General features: G+C 42.8%; 1 protein-coding gene across 15 annotated transcripts in view; it reads left to right on the forward strand.

Moving 5' to 3' along the window:
* Positions 1 to 19,703, forward strand: part of LOC125453562 (dedicator of cytokinesis protein 9) — a 316,948-nt gene that overhangs the window by 110,514 nt on the left and 186,731 nt on the right. The gene's annotated exons all lie outside the window — the stretch shown is intronic.

A 19,703-nucleotide genomic window follows, 5' to 3' on the forward strand; every position in this document is an offset into this window, starting at 1 on the left:
TCATCTAAATCATTTAAAAAAATGACATACTAAAAAGGACCCAGAACTGATCTCTGTGGAACACAGCCGGCCACAGGCCTCCAGTCTAAAAAGCACCCCTCCTCCATTACCCTCTGTCTCCTGTCATTGTCCAATTGGCAAGCTCACCCTGAATTCCATATGGCCTAATGTTACTAATTAGACTACCTGCCTTGTCAAAGGCTTTACCAAAATCCAAATAAACAACGTCTACAGCACTGCCATCATCAGTCTTTTTGGTAACTTGCTCAAAAAAACTCAATCGAGTTTGAGACATGTTTTTAGTCCCATAAAACCATGCTGACCAGCCCTAATCAAGTTTTGTCTCTGTAAATGTCAATATATCTTATCTTTTATAATCGCCTCCAACAATTTACCCAAAGCTAAAGTCAGTCTCAGGCTTATAGTTCCCAGTTTCTCCTTATAACCTTTTTTCAACAAAGGTACCACATTGGCCACCCTCCTGTCATCTGGCACCTCACCCATAGTTATAGATGACGCATGTATTTCTGCAAGGGGTCTTGTAATTTCCTCTTACTTCCTACAGTGTTCTGGGATGTACCAAATCAGGTCTGGGAGATTTATCCACCTTTATACTCCTTAAGACCTCCCGAACTACTACCACTGTACTGTGAGCTGTTTTTAAAATATCAAAATTTATTTTTCTAGACTCCATTTCTTTCTCCACAGTAAAAACTGATGCGAAATATTCATTTAGTATCTCTCCCATTTCCTCAGGTTCAACGCAAGATGACGTCCTTGATCTTTAAGGGGCCCAACCCTCTCTTTAATTACTCTCTTGATCTTAATGTATTTCTAGAATCTCTTTAGATTATCCTTAACCTTATTTGCCCATGCTATCCCATATCCCCTCTTTGCCTTCCTGGTTTATTCCTGAAGAATGTCCCTACTGTCCTTACATTGATTAAGAGATTCAATTGAACCAAGTTGTCTGTATCTAAAATAAGATTCTCTTTTATTCTTGACTGGAACCTCAATATCTTTATTCATCCATTGTTCTTAATCTTACCAGCCTTACCCTTCAATCTAACAGGAACATAATGTCTCTGAAACTCTCATCTTCACACCCCTGGATGCCTCCCACTTGTCATACATCCTTTTACCTGTGAACAGTCTACTCCAATCAACTTTTGAAAGCTTTTGCCTCATACCATTAAAATTTGCCTTGCTCCAACTAAAAACTTTAATTTTTATGGAAGCCGTATCCTTTTCCATGACCAATTTGAACCTGATAGAATTATGATCACTAGACCCAAAGTGTTCTGCCACTTTTACTTCATCCACCTGCCGTGACTTATTGCCCAAAGGACGGTCTAGTTTTGCTCCTCCCCCAGTAGGAGCACCATTAATATTGGCAGTGAGCCACATAAAATGATATTTGGGCAGGCAGAGCTTGGTGAGAGGTAGGCTTTCAGGAGAACAGATATTTAGAGAGGTTTAGGAAGGGAGTTCCAGAGTTTAGGGCCTTAGCATTTGAAGTGGTGGCAGCCATTGGTGGAGCAGTTAAAATCAGGGGAGCACGATGAGTTCAGATAGCTCAGAGGCTTGTAGAAGATTGAAGAGATGAGGTGGGGCTTGAAAGTGAGGTTGAGAATTTGAAAACCTAGACGTGAATTGGAACCTTGTGTAGGGTGATGAGAACAAAAACAGAAGTTGCTGTAAAAGCTCAGCAGGTCTGGCAGCATCTGTGAAGGTAAAAAACAGAGTTAACGTTTCGGGTCCGGTGACCCTTCCTCAGAAGTAGGGTGATGAGCTCTGGGTTGGTGGGTGAGTGCGACTTGGCATTGGTTAAGAGCCAGGCAAAAGAGCTCTGGATGGTCACAAGTTCATAACAGGTGCAAGGCTGGAGTGGAATGTTTCAATATTAAAGGAAATTTGCAAGAAACAGCTTGAGACACAACTTGAAGATGGGGCTGCTTTTATGATTTGTTTTCCTGAAACTGAGAAGCAATTGAAATTTGTTTATGACAAAGACTTGGAGTGATGACAGGAAAATGTTGTTGCAGGCTTCCAGCTCCATGTATTTTTATTTTTAGACTTTATATTAGAAAGGCCCTTTGGGGGGAGATCATGTGCACCTGGTGAGCTAAGCCCCTTGTTACAAATTTTTACTGGTGATAGCCCAACTCCTCTCAAACTCACCAGCTTGTGTGGGTCTCAGCCAGGGCTCAGTTCCGAGCACTGTCACTATTTAAATCAGAAAATTATCCCAACAGGGAAGTTATCTGCCTTCCTTCTTGCAAAAGCCCAGAGCATTGTTTTGAAGAAGAGTAGGCAAGTTCTTCTTGGTGCTGTCAACAATATCTGTCCCTCAACCTCCAACACAAAATAAATAAGGTGTCAGGTCCTTAACATGCCATTTTTTGAGAGCCTGCTGCCAGCTGGGATTCCATTGAGAGCACACTTGCTAGCCTCTGAGCCAGAAGATTATGGATTCAATTCCGGCTCTAGGACTCGGAACACAAAGCTCCTGATGACACTCTAATGTAACACTATGGGAGTTCTGCCCTGTTAATCGGTGCTGTTTTCCATGTAAGGTATTGAAATGAGACCCTCCCTGCCCTCTTGTGGTTGTAATTGATTCCAGAGCACTGCATTGAAGAAGAGTAGAGGTATTGTTCCCGATGGCTTGGTTAGTATTTGGGCCTTAAGCAACATCTCAAACAAGTTCGTTTGGTCAGTGGTACATCACTATTGATCATAAAATCATGGAATCCCTACAGTGTGGAAGCAGGCCATTCGGCCCTTCGAGTCCACACCGACCCTCCGAAGAACATCCCACCCTCCCCACCCTGTCCCTGTAACCCTGCAATTCTCATGGCTAGCCTACCTAGTTATACAACTCTGGACACCACGGGCAAATTGACATGGCCAGTTCGCCTAACCTGCACATCTTTGTTTTTCGGAGCTTTCTGTGAGCAAGTTGATTGCCACACTTCCTGCATCGCAACAGTTGAAGTCTTAAAAAGTACTTGGGTTGTCTAATTAATTTTTGGCACCCAGTGGCCATGAAAGGTGCTACAGGAATGAACCTTTTTCCAAACAGTGAGAAGCTCAAGCTCCAATAGTACCTTTAAAACGCTTCCAACGTCTGTCACCTTGAAGGACAAGGGCAGCAGGTACATGGAAGCACCACCACCTACAAGTTTTCCTTTGTGTCACATGCCATCCTGGCATGGAATTAGATTGCTGTAGCTATACTGCCACTGTTCAAAATCCTAGAATTCTCTCTCTAACGGTACTAGGGCTGTACCTACACACCTAGGGACTGCAGCTGTCCAAACTGCCAGCTCACTGCCACTTCTTCAAGGAAGGTAAAGATTGGGCAATAATTGGTGCTCTACCCACCCAGCTCACATCTGATGTAATAATTTGGAAACAAAATTCAGTGCCTTATGTCAGTGAATATGCAGCATACTGTTGGTAAACTTTGAGAAGTATTTTGCCCTCGCCAGACGCACTTTTTTAAAGTCGACGTGAGAGGAAACTGTACAAGTTCTGTGTTTGTGTCATGGAAGTGTTGAAATTTCACCTGGGAGCACAGCAACTTGAAAAGGTTCAAGGACAAAGCCCTGTATCCTTCCTTCACATCAAGGGGCTGCTTTATCCTGCCGGGATTTCTCTTTTCTTTTGTGGCAGATTTGTTGGTTTTACAGTATCAACCTGTAAGTCATACTTCCTATCTCATTCAGAGGGAAGACATCTGCCAAAAAGATAAAGTTGTTGGCCCCCACACAGGTATTGTTTTAGCTCTGAGTTGCAGGACAGGGCTGCTGAGTATTCTCTCATTGACCCTAATTTTGTTCTGGATTTGCATGGATGGGAGTTGTGAAGGTTTTTGTTGCTGTTACGCCAAATTTAGCAAGTCTTCTCTCAGAAGGGCCTTTGATGTTTGGAATTTTCTTCCTCTGCAAACCATGGGAACTGGCCATTGAATTTATTTGAGGCTGAGTTAGTGGAGTTAAGGCTACAGTCATGATCTTTAGTGAATGGCTCAGCAGGTTAGAAGGGCTGAAAGGCCTGTTACTCTTCTTGTTTCTTACATTTCTTATGACCGTCGTGACCATAACAATTATGATCGCACTTATTAAAAGTGGAAGAATCCAGGCTTCCACAAAAGGTGGTGGAAGCAAAGTCTTTGAATATATGTAAGGAAGGTAAGTTTTTGATAAAAACAAAAAAAAAAGAGATGAATTGCTACTAGGGATAGCCAGAAATGTGGCATAATCAGATTAGCCACACACTTTGATTGGTGGACCAGGCTTAAGGATTGAATGGGCTACCTTCTCCTAATTCATCTGATTGTACATTCATTGTAATTTCAGCTGAAATAACTGCACAGAGGCCAGCATCCCATCATTATTTATTTACTTGTGCACAGTACACTGGCTGTAAGCAGCCAGCTCAGAGTCAGTCTCCTGAACTGAGGGACTCTGAATCCCCTGTTTATATTGGTCAGCCAGGGCTCATCTGATTGGCCCAGGTTAACAACCCCAGTCAAGGATCTTATAGTCAACAAGATCCAGCTGGTTCCAATCATTACAACAGCAAAGAAAGATTTGCATTTAAGTAACACCTTCAAACAGATGCCCCACTCCGTAATCAATGAAATACATTTTCAGTGTTGTGATTTCTGTGATATAGGAAATGCCAGTTTGTACCAAGCAGAATCCCACATACAGCAGTGTGACAGTGGCTGGATCATCTTTTTTTGTGATGCTGATAACAATTAGCCAGAATATCTTCTCTACTGTTCTTTGAAACAGTGACAAGGGATCTTTATCCCCTGAGAAGGCAGTTGGGCTTTTTTTTTAAATCCATTCATGGGATGAGGGCATTGCTGATGAAACCAGGAATTTATTGCCCGTCCCCTAATTGCCCAGAGGGCAGTTAACATTCAACCACATTGTTGTGGGTCTGGAGTCACATGGCGAGACCAGGTAAGGATGGGAGTTCCCTTACCTAAAAGGACATTAGTGAACCAGAAGGGCTGTTCCCAACAAGAGGCAATGTATTTATTGCCATTATTAGACTCTTAATTCCAGATTCTTTATTGAATTCAAATTCTGCCATCCGCTGTGGTGGAATTTGAACCTGGGTCCCTGGAAAATGGCTTGGGTCGCTGGATTAACAGTCCAGCAATAATACCACTCGGCCATCACCGCCCCTTAATACCCAGACAACACCACCTGCACCAGAGCAGGACTCGCTCAGCATCACACTTGATTTTCTGCTTTCGGCTCACAAATGACACTTGAATAATCTAAACCTTGTGATTCAGAGAGGTGAGAGTACTGCCCACTGAGCTGAGCGGTGACGTGAACTACTGGTGACGTGAATGATAAACTCAGTCCACAAGAGATTAAAGTGCTCATTTTATAGTGTGCTTTTCGTGGTCTGATAATCTCTGAGGTTTATGCATGAAAGTGTTTGTAGGCTTCATAGCCACTCCCTCAGTTCAGAGACAAAAGGGACCTTGTTAAAAATATAGCTATTTTTATCTCCTATTTGCTATGTCTGTCTAAATTCAAAAAATACGTCTGCAGATTTTCTCCATTTTATAAATTTGTTTTTATCAATTGTAAACAGGCTTTTGAATTAAAAAAAAATTGGAATATGGCCACTGGCGCTCTGTTCACTAACATATTGATGAACTGACAGAGATCTGTCAAATATTTGTAGTTTCTTCTTCTTTCTGTGAAATGATGTAAGGAGGGACAAGGAGAGACAATCTAACAAAATGGCAGAACTATAAAGAGGTTGCAGGAACGGGAGACTCTATGTATACGTAAATATTTGAAGGTGACAGGATATATCTGCAAGTCTGTTTAAACTAGCGTACAGAGCCCTGGACTTTATAAATAGAGAACGAGTCCAAAAACAAGGAAGTAATGCTGCTACCTTTATAAAGCCCCTCAGCGGGATATTGTGTTCAATTTTAGGCGCCGTGCTTTAAGAAGGATGTCCAGCCTTTGCGAAGGTCACAGAGGTGGTTTACTCGAACAGCACTGAAGGACTTCAGCTATGTAGAGACAGAAACACAAATTGCTGGAAAGGCTCAGCAAGTCTGGTAGCATCCATGGAGGGAAAGCAGAGTTAACGTTTTGGGTTCAGTGACCCTTCCTTGGAACCGTTCTGAGGAAAGGCCACTGAATCTGAAGTGCTAACTCTGATATCCCTCTGTAGATGCTGCCAGACCTGCGGAACCTTTTCAGCAACTTCTGCTTTTGTTTCTGATTTCCAGCAACGTTTGGTTTCTATTCAGTTATGTCGAGGATGGGCTTGTTCTCCTGTGTGGAAGAGGAGTTCTGGGAAATTTTAATAAAATTTCCAAAATGATTAAAGGTTTTGATAGATTAAATAGGGATAGATTAAGTGAACTGTTCTCCATTAGTGGGATGGTTTGTAAGTAGACAACCCAGGTTTAAAGTAAATGGTAGAAGGGGAGATGAGAAATGCTCTCCCTATGCTTTGCAGCAGTGTAACCACCTGAGAGTTTCCAAGTGGCCTGTGCAAAAGTCAGCCCTTTGAACCTGGCCTGTACCTGGTGGCTGATTTAAAAAATAACTAAAGGACACCCCCATACTTAAATGAATCGGCCACATGCCAAAACACAGATCTGAATGTCTGTTGGAGATGGGATTTTACATTACAGAATTAGTTTGTTATGTTCTGGAATGCTGTGTATGAAAGGTTGGTGGAGGTAGAACTGACATTTCCAGGTATGGAGCAAGAAAAGGGGAGTGGGATTAACTAGACGGTTTCTTCGAAGAGATGATGCTATATGATGATGGGATTTCAGACCAAACAGGGCAATGCCTTGAAGGTTATCTTCTTGTATAACGTTATCTGCCTTGCCTCAGTCACTCAGTCTGTGTAATAGAGTCAGTTACCTGTGTGTAATGTACAGAAACATGGCCATTCCTGTGAGAGTGTGATGTAATTAGCTAGTGTTGTAAGCAAACTCCCAGATATCTGACTGAACAAGAACCCAGTCTTCAATGATACATGTTGCAGGGGATATCATTGAGAAAACTACAAGGTACATCAGGGTGGCAGAACCAGGACTCTAAAAGCTGGTCGTGGCAGTAATTAGACGCTAAAGGCTGGTAGCTGTGTGAAGTCTTTTTCCTCACTGTTGTCTTTCAATTTATTAATGTTCAGAGCCGAATTGCTGCAACCAAAATCAAAAGCTCAAAGCTGATGTTGAAATGCAGTGAACACTCAACCTCTCCCCTCGTTTAAAGAAACATCAGAGGCCCAAAGATAGCTCTATTTTAAAAGGAAGGCAGCTATAAGATGTCTCAAATCTGTGAAACCAATTCTGTAGTAAAATTCAGCTTAAAACAATGGGGAAAAGAAATCTGTACTAAAGAGGCCTTACCTGTGTCCTGCTGTTGATTGGTTGTACCATTTTTTTGATACAACACAAAGAACAAGAAATGCACACATGATGTGATCATTGCTTTTTTTAGCTGCAAATGCTTCCTACGGGTAGTACCGTGTAACTTTTAAACTGGCTACAAATAGAGTGATTGAGTCACAGAAATATGCAGCATGGAAATAGACCTTTTGACCCAATTCATCCATGCTGACGAGATATCCAGTATAAATCTAGACCGATTTGCCAGCATTTGGCCCATATCTGTCTAAACCTTCCCTATTCATGCACCATCCACATGTCTCTCTCCAGCTCAAACCCTCCAATCCTGGCAACATCCTCATAAATCATTTCCAAACTCTTTATAGTTTCACAACGTCCTTCCTGCAGGCGGAAAACCAGAATTACACGATCTTAAAGCAGCAATCATAGAACCAAAAATAAATACAGGTAAAGCACCACACAGCAGCACACATGATCACTTATAAGGAATCTTTACAGGAGAGAACTAACAAAGAATTATAGACTGTCAAACTTGTTCTCACTTTGTGCAATTAAAAGTTAAGAAGCCAAATTCTCTGGTACTTTTGATACTGACAGAATGTTTCAGATTTTAAAGACCAACTTCATGTTTGCCCGTTTCAGGACTCACAGGCAGGGTAATAGCCGGGTGAAACAATTGTCTGATTTATCGGCAGGAGCCTACGCAAATATTCAGAATGTGATTTCACTCAAGCTGACTTAGTGGAACTGATCATTCGCTCTGCACCCCTCATGTCTTTCAGAAAAGCACTTTGGGACAAGGAATATATCAGTGGTGCTGCTGCCGAGGATGGATGCAAGTTTGAAGCATTCATAGCTCGTTAGCAGAATCTCCAAGTGCTTGACTCTGGAACACCTATTAAATTTGTCAGCAGATTCAGTGGAACACCCAAACCTTGTAAGAAGTGTGGCTTGACTCGTCCAGAGTTTTGTGACCTGTGCAAGCGATGTTCTGGAGGAGGACATTGGGTTAAACTGTGAGAGAAATCCAATTGCCTAGGGAACTCCAAAAGGGGAACTCAATACTCGAAAACAGCAAAAAGTCAACATGGGAGCACTGCCAAAGAAGCTTCCAGAGACCTGTCCATAGCTTGGAAAATGAAATACAAGAGATAATCGTAATGACACAGCTCGCAAACCCCAGTCAGATGATATATGCAATAAACTTGACACACCATGTGGATATCATCAGAAATGCCGAACTTTTTACCTACATCTAAAAGGAATGGACAATATGTGTGATAAATCAAAACGAACACTAAATACATTATCATCCCTTTATGCATCTCACATAAGATGTACTCAGGAAACTGGCATATTGTGATGCAGTCAATACAAAATGGGCTAACTACTTAGAACAGGTCCAATATCTGGTTCATTGGCATTAACCACCTTAAGTATCCATTGATAAAACACCAGTCTAGGATGGACCTGCTGTCATTCATCCAACAGCATTCACTCATCTCCGTACTCTAATAAACCGCAAGATCACAAACCCTTCAGTTACAGCCCTAAAGGTTCCATGCAGTAGCATCGATCTCATACACTTAGGTCACAGCTGAGTGGAGCAGATTCAGCAAGTGATATCTGAAACTGACCAGTTGCCAAAATGATCACCACGGTGGGTGCCCTGTCAACATCCAACAGGCCCCAGAGCTAGTGCACTCTTGACGTTCATTCAAAAATGAACCAGGACTTTCTAGGAATGTGACCTTCAAGGACAGATTGCTCATAATTCTATCGAGACATGCAAGATCAAGGTCACATGGGTACAGGAAAAACTGAATTGGCCCAGCATTAAAAGGACATACATCATGATGTATAAAATATCTCTCCATCAACGTTATAACTGAGGGGTACTGTTCTTCCACACAAGATTCCTCTAAAGTCGCAGTGCAAGATGGCCTCTGATATTAGCCTTCCTGCTCCTCTGATGCTGCTTGGTCTGCTGTGTTCATCCTGCTCTACACCTTGTTATCTCTGATACTGTCCATTTTCAGGGACATGGCTTTATTTTCTTGACTGACTATTTCACCAAATTCCCCTTTGTGCTACAAACCAAAGGTAGCACTATTGCGACAGTGGTAGAAGACACACTGACCACAGTGTTCAGCATGTTCCCCGTGCAGATTATATCCAACAACGGTCTGTTGTCCATTAGCACATCCTTCTGGAACATGCTGAAGATGTGGTGTTCAACACATTACCCCTTCTCCTCACTACCCTTAGTTACAGCCTCACAAAATGTGCTGTTCTGTTAGCTAAATCCATGGCTGTTAATTGCAAAGCAGCTTGCCAAGACTTTTGGATAGTGATGTTAAATGTACAAGCTACTCCTGTGTACAATGACTTATGCTCACCAGCAGCTCTCATGCTTGGGAGATTGATCCGCACTACTCTTCTACCTCACACTGTCACCACTGAAACTATAGTCACATGACGCTGTGTGGAAAAGAAGGAAGACATTGGTACGAGAGCATCATGAACAGGTGTGCAGTCAGTTATCTTGACTCGAACCAGGTCAAAATGTGCAAGTTTGAGATTTTTATACAAATATGGGGAGACAGTAGCTTAGTGGTAGTAAGAACTGGCAATGCTGGAATCAGAGATAACACAGTGTGGAGCTGGAAGAACACAGCAGGCCAGGCAGCATCAGAGGGCAGGAAAGTTGACGTTTTGGGGGACCCTACTCCTCTGATACTACCTGGCTTGCTGTGTTCCTCCAGCTCCACAATGGTTTAGTGGCACTGTTACTGAACCGTTAATCCAGAGAACCCCTAGATAACATTTTGGGGATCTGGGTTCAAATCCCACCACAGCACATGGTGAAATTTGAATTCAGTAAATATCTGGAATTAAGAATCTGTTGATAACCATGAATCCGTTGTCAATTGTTGAAAAAATGCATCTGGTTCTCTGCTGTCCTTTATGCAAGGAAACTGCCATCCTTACCTGGTCTGGACTACTTGTGTCTCCGGACCCACAGCAATGTGATTGACTCTTAACTGCCCTCTGGGCAGTGAGGGATGAGCAGTAAATGCTGCCTAGCCAGCGATGCCCTCATCCCATGAATGAATTTTTTAAGAATGGGTTTGTGTAAAAATAGTCACTGTGTCTAGCATAGGTGATTCTACATTGTAATGAACAATGATCAAGTTTTGTAAAGAAATAGATAATGTATTACCAACCACCAGTCACAGGATAAAGATTACGGCAATTGAAGTTATCATACCAGACAATAATCAAACATTTTTGACGAATGATGCACATACATGCAGATTAACAGATAGCACACAACAAAGTGAAGTTACACCACCAACTCTAACAGTATAAGGACTAGGCTGGATGGGTTGTATATCCATAGCACTATCTAAATTTAGAAGTGAAATATATAAGCATCCTTCTACATATTGTTGGCAGAGGGATCCCATTGTTTGAAGGGAAGAAGGGCAGTAGTATATTATAGTACAGATTCCAGATGACAGCCCAGTGGACACACATTTTTCCACTGGCCTTTCTGTGTGTAATGGAGTGAACATGGCCTGTCAGTTATATGTGCGTAAAGTACAGTAACATCAGTAAGCTCAGAAGTCAGATAGTCTGTAGCTGTGATGAAGCTCTAGATCTATCAGATATTCCATATTCTGAGACGAGGTGTTAGCTTCATATAAAATTCATTATGTATCAAAACGAAGAAGATTGAGCCTGGGTTTAAGATTTAATGGTAAAGATTACTTGCGCAGTTTGGGTTTGACACTGATTGTTGTACAACTGGAACTGCCACATGCCGAACAGTTTTGAGGTTTAATGTGATTGAAAGGACACAGTGGCAGTGCCATTGGGCGAGTAATTCAGAACAGCAGGGTAATCATCTGGGAACATGCGTTTGAATTCCATTGTACTGATGATGAAGTTTGAATTCAGTCAAAATCTGGAAATAAGTCTGGCCAAATGTAAAAATGTGTGGTTAAAAAAGATAAGTCTGGATTGCTAATGTCCCTTAGGGAAGAATATCTGCCTTCCTTATCTGAACTGGCTTATATGTGATCTCAGACTCAGAGCAACGTGGTTGACTCTTAACTACCCTGTGAAATACACCACTCAGATCAAGGGGTGATTAGCGTTGAGCAACAGCGACTAGCCCTGTCAGTGATCCCTGGGACAGTCAGCTTTCAGACAGATGTTAAGGTTTCACTGGTGCCTTCATTGATATTGATGGGACGGGGTTGATGTTAGCATGGAATTCTTGCTGAAAATGTAACTTCAGTTTAAATCTGTTAATTTAGCAGTGGTGGTGAATTCTCTTTTTTTTTAACAGCCAATATTAATGTTCCAAGCATAGAAAATCCTCTGTAAAAATAGCAAGGATATGAATTCAGTAACCCTGTTCTGTCTTGGAAGAGTTTGTCATCCTCCGTTTGTGCCCTTCTTTTCTCTGTTTCACTTTTTCACTTGCTTGCTGTCTGTCTCTGTCGTTTTTCTCTCTTTGGCTCGCATTCCCTCCTGTGCAACTCTCACGCTATATGTTTTATTTCGCCTCCAAGAATAAAATATCAGCAAAGTGATTCGGAGCTGTTATTTGCTGGGTGTGTTGCTCTGCAGGTTTTCTTCTGTCTGGCTTGGGAAGAATACCTTATTAATCAGCTAATTTTGTAAATATACTGTGGAATAGAAAGCTTTTTATTGAAAGAAAACACCTCTCAGGTCAAGATAATAAAATGTGAGGCTGGATGAACACAGCAGGCCAAGCAGCATCTCAGGAGCACAAAAGCTGACGTCTAGGGAATGGGAGGATGACATGTCCATCATGGGCCTCCTGCACTGCCACAATGATGCCACCCGAAGGTTGCAGGAACAGCAACTCATATTCCACCTGGGAACCCTGCAGCCATATGGTATCAGTGTGGACTTCACCAGTTTCAAAATCTCCCCTTCCCCTACTGCATCCCTAAACCAGCCCAGTTCGTCCCCTCCCCCCACTGCACCACACAACCAGCCCAGCTCTTCCCCTCCACCCAGTGCATCCCAAAACCAGTCCAACCTGTCTCTGCCTCCCTAACCTGTTCTTCCTCTCACCCATCCCTTCCTCCCACCCCAAGCCGCACCCCCATCTACCTACTAACCTCATCCCACCTCCTTGACCTGTCCGTCTTCCCTGGACTGACCTATCCCCTCCCTACCTCCCCACCTATACTCTCCTCTCCACCTATCTTTTCTCTCCATCTTCGGTCCGCCTCCCCCTCTCTCCCTATTTATTCCAGAACCCTCACCCCATCCCCCTCTCTGATGAAGGGTCTAGGCCCGAAATGTCAGCTTTTGTGCTCCTGAGATGCTGCTTGGCCTGCTGTGTTCATCCAGCCTCACATTTTATTATCTTGGAATTCTCCAGCATCTGCATTTCCCATTATCTCTGATACTATTTTAACCTCTCAGGTCAAACTGCTTTCTTGCAAATAGTGAACAATTTAGAAGTAGAATAAAGTTATGCAGATCCAATTTCAGGATGTAAATTTGGCAGCTGTTGAAATAAGGCAGAGTATGTTTTAAATTCACTGTGAGCAGCTCAGACGGACAGCTGGGTTAACTCGCCACCAGGAGGCGACGCCTACACCATGTTGGCATTGATTGAGCTATCTGAGTACTTGGAAATGCAAATTCAGATCCAACATTTGGCACCCCCCGATTTTGGCCCCTTTTCAAGCGAAGTTTAGTTTGGATCTCAAAAGAAATACCAAGCACAAGAGTTGGCGGAACAATGAAGCGAGTTAGGATTGCCTGAATCCAGATGATACTCCTTCTGACTCGAACCCAGTTAATCAGTTCTTCAATTCAATCCAACAACCCAAGGCACTTTGGGAGCACCATCAGGCAACATTTGACCCTGACTCATGTGAGAGATTGGGACAGGTGATCAGAAGCATGGTACGACTAGAGGAGGTAGATTTTAAGGAGCATCCTAAATGGAGAGAATGGGGAGGCAGTGCTTGGGCAGCTGAAGGACAGCTGGCAGTGATGGACCAGTAGAAATCAGGGATGAGCAAGATGTCCGAGTTGGAGGTGCACAGAGATCATGGAGGGCTGGAGGAGGTTCAGAGTTAGTGAGGGGTTGGCTCCTGGCTTGTGCTGTCTTGATCTATTCTTTTCCCCAACCTCAGTTTAGAGGGACACAAACAGAAGTTTCTGGAAAAGCTGAGCCGATCTGTCAGCATCTGTGAAGAAAATAGCAGAGTTAACATTTTGGGTCCAGCGACCCTTCAACGCCAACTCTGATTTATTAATTCACAGATGCTGCCAGACCTGCTGAGCTTGTCTAGCAACTTCTGTTTGTGTTCCTGATTTACAGCATCCGCAATTCTTTTGGTTTTGATCTTGATTTAAAGGAGCCTCTTCAAGTCCTCCTTTGTTTGGATAACAGCTGTTGTTATAAAGACAAAAACGTGACTCCATCTGAACTGTGGAACTCCAGAGGCCATCCTCTGGCAAGACTTTGAGAAGATCACAACTAACATTGCATCCCTTCTCCAAGCTTCAGTAATTTGGCATGTCTGTTTTAATTAAATAGATGTTGAAAGTTGGAATACTTTGGTAGATTTTTACAGTCTGGCAAGTAGCCAAGATGACATGGAATCCCATTCCTTTGTGACATGCAGATAAGACTTTTGACATTGATTTAATACTTGTCCACGCCCACAGTTAGCTTCAAAATGAATCTGTTCTGAGACAACCATGGCAATGAAACAAAATATTCCAGTCATCCGTCCTAGAATTGTAAATGTAGTGTAGGGCAGCATGGTGGCTCAGTGGATAACACTGCTGCCTCACAGTGCCAGGGACCTGGCTTTGATTCCACCCTCTGGCAACTGACTGTGTGGACTTTGCATGGGTTTCCTCCCACAGCCCAAAGATGTGCAGGTTAGGTGGATTGGCTGTGCAAAATTGCCCAGAATATCCAGGGATGTGCAGGCTAGATGGGTTAGCGAGAGGAAAAGCAGGGCTACAGGGAAAGGGTGGAGGGACTGAGTCCGAGTCAGCCTTAGAAGGTGGATGTGGACTTGATTGGCTGAATGGCCTGCTCTCACACTGTGGGGATTCTAGCGGAGGTATCAATTGTGAGTCATTTGGTGACACTCTGGCTTCTGAGTTAGAAGATTCTGGTTCCAGCCTCCCAGGAATTGAACACAAAACTGTAACTCCCAATGATGGAGCAAGACATTGTCATATTTGTACCATCAGTCATTAATCTGAGGCTCTACGATCCCTCCTCAAATAAATAGAAAGTGGGACATAACACTAGCGCTTCATCGGAGGCTCACTGATGATGTTACCTAGAATGGTGACGAAACGTCTGAAAACTAACCTTCCAGCTCAGCGAGCAAACTCACATCCAGATTCTTGTCACTACATCACTGATGGTTAAGTGCAGGTGCAATAAGAAGTTAGGAAGGCTAATGGAATGTTTGCATTTAGTACAAGTGAATTTGAATAAAGGGGTAGTGAAGTGTCACTTCAGTTATGTTGGACGTGACGAAGACTGCATCTGGAGTATTGTGTGCATGTTTGATGAAGGGTGCTGTTGCTATCGAGACAGCTCCGAAAGGGTTCGCCAGACTTGTGCCCAGGCTGGTGGAGTTATATTGTTGAATGTTGTCATAGAATAAAGCAGGAGATAGATCATTTTGAAAGTGGTGGGGCTGTCCTTTGGAGAGAGATTGGCTATCATGGGCCTATCTTACCTAGTCTTGAAGAGCAAGAGGTGAGCTTTCTATGTTTCCACTAGTTAGGAAGTATAGAACCGGAAGAATGGGTTATTTTTGTTTATCATAGAATCCCTACAGTGTGGAAGCAGACCCTTTGGCCCAACAAGTCCACACCGACCATCAGAGCGTCCCACACAGCCCCATCCCCCATCTAATCTATACATCCCTCAGCACTGCAGGTAATTTAGTTTAGCCAATCCACCAAACCTGCACATCTTTGGACTGTGGGAGGAAACAGGAGCACCTGGAGCAAACCCACACAAACACAGGGAGAACGTACAAACTCCACACAGACTGAGGATGGAATTGAATCCGGGCCCCTGCTGCTGTGAGGCAGCAGGGTTAACCACTGAGCTATCATGCCGCCCAAATGATTAAAACTGATGAGTTCAAAGAGAAGCCAAAACGTGTGAATTACCCAAATGATTTTTCTTCCCAGAATTACTTGCATTCATGACGACTTTGAGCCTGTAATTGCTGCAGGTCCTACGATTATAATTTCAGAAGTAAATTAGATGGGCACTTGAGGGAAATAAACTCATGGGGCTACAGGGATAGGTGGGGGCTATGGAAGTCCCTGCATTACTTTCCAGAGAGCCATCACAGACTCAATGTACTGTATGTGCTGAAATGACACTACAACAATACTGGAGCCTCGACAACCCTGTTTCACATTGTGAGCTGCTGCTGTGGGGGAGTTGGCTAGAACTCATGGCCCTGTCCAGAAACAGCCACACAGGGAGTATGTAAAATGTAACAATTATTTTGTTCCGCTATGACTCTGATACTTAGAAGACTACTAACTGATGAAAAGTCTACAGCAAATAACACAATTATAGAAAAATTAGGTGAGATCAGCAGTGAGGAAATTCTCAGCGTATGCTAAGTATGATAAAGGATCAGATGGTCTGTTTTTATGACGTCGGTTGAGGGCTAAATATCTTTCCCTATTCTTCCTGAAAAGGCACTGTGGGATTTTTTTTCTTGGTTGGTAGGTCAGCAAGTAGAATTTTGGAATTTACTGAACCTTTTACACATTTAACAGGAAGCACAGGAAGAAATGAGATCACTTTCTGGCTGCTTTATATTAGTGTGATCGCATCCTTCAAGAAGCTGTGATATAGGACTCGGGTCCAAATCAAGTGAATCCCAAGAAATGGATGTCCAAATCAAAAGACCCAAATATGTGTCATTCTAAAACATTTGACAAGTTCCCTCATGGTAGGCTGGTCCAGAAGATTAAGGCACATGGGATCCACAGTGAATTGGTAAGGCAGATACAAGTTGGATAATAACATAGTGTAGATGTTTTTTTTCCTGACTGGAGATCTGTGACCAGTTGTGTGCCACAAGGATCAGTGCTGGTATCTCTTGTTTGTAATATGTACAAAAATAATTTAGGTGACCTGATTAGTGAGGCTTGTAGACAACATGAAAATTGGTAGAGTTACAGATAGTAAGGTACATTGTCATAGAGTACAGCAGGATATCGATCATTTGGAAAGTTGGGTGGAGAAATGTCAGATGCAGTTTAATCCAGACAAGTGGAAGGTGGTGCAGTTTGGGAGGTCAAATGCAGGAGGAAGGTATACAGTAAATGGCAAGACTTTTGGAAGAATTGTTATACTTGGAGATCTTGGGGTGTACAGCCACAGCTCCGTGAAGTGGATAAGGTGGTAAAGCAGACCCTTTGTCAAAGGGGGGCATTGAGTTTCAAAGTTGGCAAGTCATGTTGCAGCTGTCTAATACTTTAGTGAGGCCACAGTTGGAGTATTGTGTGCAGTTTTGATTGCCACACGATAGGAAGTGGATGTAATGTAGCTTTGGACAACATGTAAAAGGGGTTCACCAGGAGGTTGCCTGGATTGGAGTGTATTAGCTCTAAAGAGAGGTTGGTCACACTTGGATTGTTTTTGCTCAAGTGTCGGAGGCTAAGGGGTGATCTGATGGAAGTACATAAAATTATGAGAGGCAGGGATTGGGTGGAGTCTGTTTTCCAGGGTGCATATGGAAAATACTAGGGAACATAGGCTTAAGGTGAGTAATGGGAAAATTTAAAGGAAATGAGCAAGGCAAGTTTTTTATACAGAGGGTAGTAAGTGCCTGGAACATGTTGACAGGGGAGATGAGAGACGCAGATATGAGATGAAAGTTTATAAGGCATTTAAACAGACACATGTACAGACAAGGAATAGAGGGATATGGACCATGTGCAAGCAAATGGGCATGTTTTACAATGGCATCATGATTGGCACAGACATGGTGGGCCAAAGGGCCTGTTCCAGTGCTATACTTCCCTGAGCTCTATTATTATGGACACAACCAAACTGCCTTCAGATAACAAGGAAATAGCCTAGAATCTAACTTCTTTTTCAATTTAAAGGTAGGTGTTGGGTGCTATGTTCCAGGTGTAATTCGATTGGTTACATTGCTTGGCTTTAAGCAAAGCATAATTTATTCTTACTTTCCAGTTAAAGTGCAAACAAAAGAAAGAAGAATTGGTCTAACTTTAACTCGACTGGAAATCTTAACAGAATGTTAGATTATTTAAGTACTAAACAGCAACTGATCCAATATAGTAACATCCCATAAACACACCCTTGGCAAAGGCAAATTCAGTAAAACAGATTGTCTCACATGTGATTTTAGCAGCAGGAAGAGAACCCAAACTTTTCACTGTAACAGAGAGAAAGAAGTACCAGCTTCAACAACTAGCTTCAGAAACCCTAGTAACTACTGGAAGCTAAGCTAAAACTTGAGCTTGACCCCACCCATTCAGGCTGCTCCTATTGTTTCAACTTTTAAAAATGAACCTCACGGCCTCAGAAACTATTTACTTTATTGTGTTGGAGGAGACAGCTTCGTACCTATGGTTCAAAATCGCTCTTCCAATAAAAAAAGGATAAAATGCACCTCTTACAGCCATAGCATTGTCACACTATGTTCTGCAGCCAAGCATTCCTTTGCAAATTGTGGACCTCAGACCAACCTTCACTTCAGCAAGTCCTTGTCACAGTATAGAACAAGGGACAGACAGCCTGGTACAACAGCGATGCATCCCCCATGCAGCTCATTTACTTTTTGCCCCAAATTCCCGTGAGCTCCCCACATACCAGTCACAGCCTGGTTTTTGTGATCTGCCTGCTGGTTTCCCTCCTAGCCTCATGCTGCCCTGATTTGGAACTATATTGTCCCTTCCTTCTCTTGTCACTGAGTCACAATCCTGGAACTTCTTCTGAAACTGCACTGTGTCTGTCCCTGCCTCATTTAGACTGCAGTGATTCACAGAAATGGTTTACACACAGTTTTCTTGAAGGAGTTGGGAATGGGCAAGAAATGTTGGCTTCGCTGGCCTATCAAAAATATAAACATGAGGTGGCAGAGAAACCTCTGTGATTGGAAGATCGTAAACAACTCCACCAGGGTCTCAAGCACTTTAGGTGACGGTTAAATAATTCTCCATTCAACTGACCTTTTTTACATATAGTGATGATCTTGAAAGTAAGGACGCCTCTTTATACACAAAAAGATCACCATAATTTGCAGGTTTCATTGGTCCTAGCTGATCATTGAAGTTGCATGGTGGTAGCCTGTTGCAGTTTAGCTGTTTAACATCTACAGTTTGGAACATGTGGACACTTAGAGCAGAGAGTTTCCTGCTTGCCACAATTCACTAGTTATTGTGAAGAACATCTGCAGCTTGAGTGTTCTTATCTGAACACAGCAGTTAGAACTAATGTCAGGCTTTCTTGCTGTGATAAGCACAATATGGGAACAATTTTGCTGATGTGTTCCTTTAGTCGTTGAAAATAATCTCCATTTAATAGGTGCTGTGCTGATTTTTTCAGATATATACTCATTAATGCAATAAATACTTTCTGATGTCCGGTTTAAATGTTTGTTCACTGACTTACTTTAGTGCCTTCTGATCCTATTTATAGAAAACAGTGCACCTTTTATTTCAAGTCCCTTTCATAAATTATCAAAGCAAATAGGTCTTGTATTTCCAAAATCTGGAATTCCCTTCCTCAGCCTCTTGGCCTCTCTACCTCAATTTCCGACTTAAAACTGCCTTCCTGACCAAGTTTTGGACGTCTGACTGACTTGTTACCTCCTTGCGTAGCTTAATTTGTTCTTGACGTCAACAAGAGTTCTGTTGCCGATGCCCTGCCTGATGCCAAATCCTGTTTGCTTATCACCGCTCTGTTTACTGACTTAGAATGGCTGGTAGTCAAGCAAAGTGTTGATTTTAAAATAATCAGCCCTGTTTTCAAATTTCTATGGCCTCTGCCCCTTCCCTTCTCCTGCACCCTGACGACTGTCTGAGATTTCTTTAATTCCCGCATTCTGTTCTCTGTGTTCCCACTTTTCGTGACTGCAGCATTTGTGGCCAGGCCTTCAGCTGCTTGACCTCTAAGCTCTTGCATTCTTGCCTTAAGCCCCTCAGCATTTCTACCTCATGTTCCTCCTTTAAGATGTTCCCT

This window comes from Stegostoma tigrinum, chromosome 6 (genome assembly GCF_030684315.1).
Source record: "Stegostoma tigrinum isolate sSteTig4 chromosome 6, sSteTig4.hap1, whole genome shotgun sequence".
Taxonomy (NCBI): domain Eukaryota; kingdom Metazoa; phylum Chordata; class Chondrichthyes; order Orectolobiformes; family Stegostomatidae; genus Stegostoma; species Stegostoma tigrinum.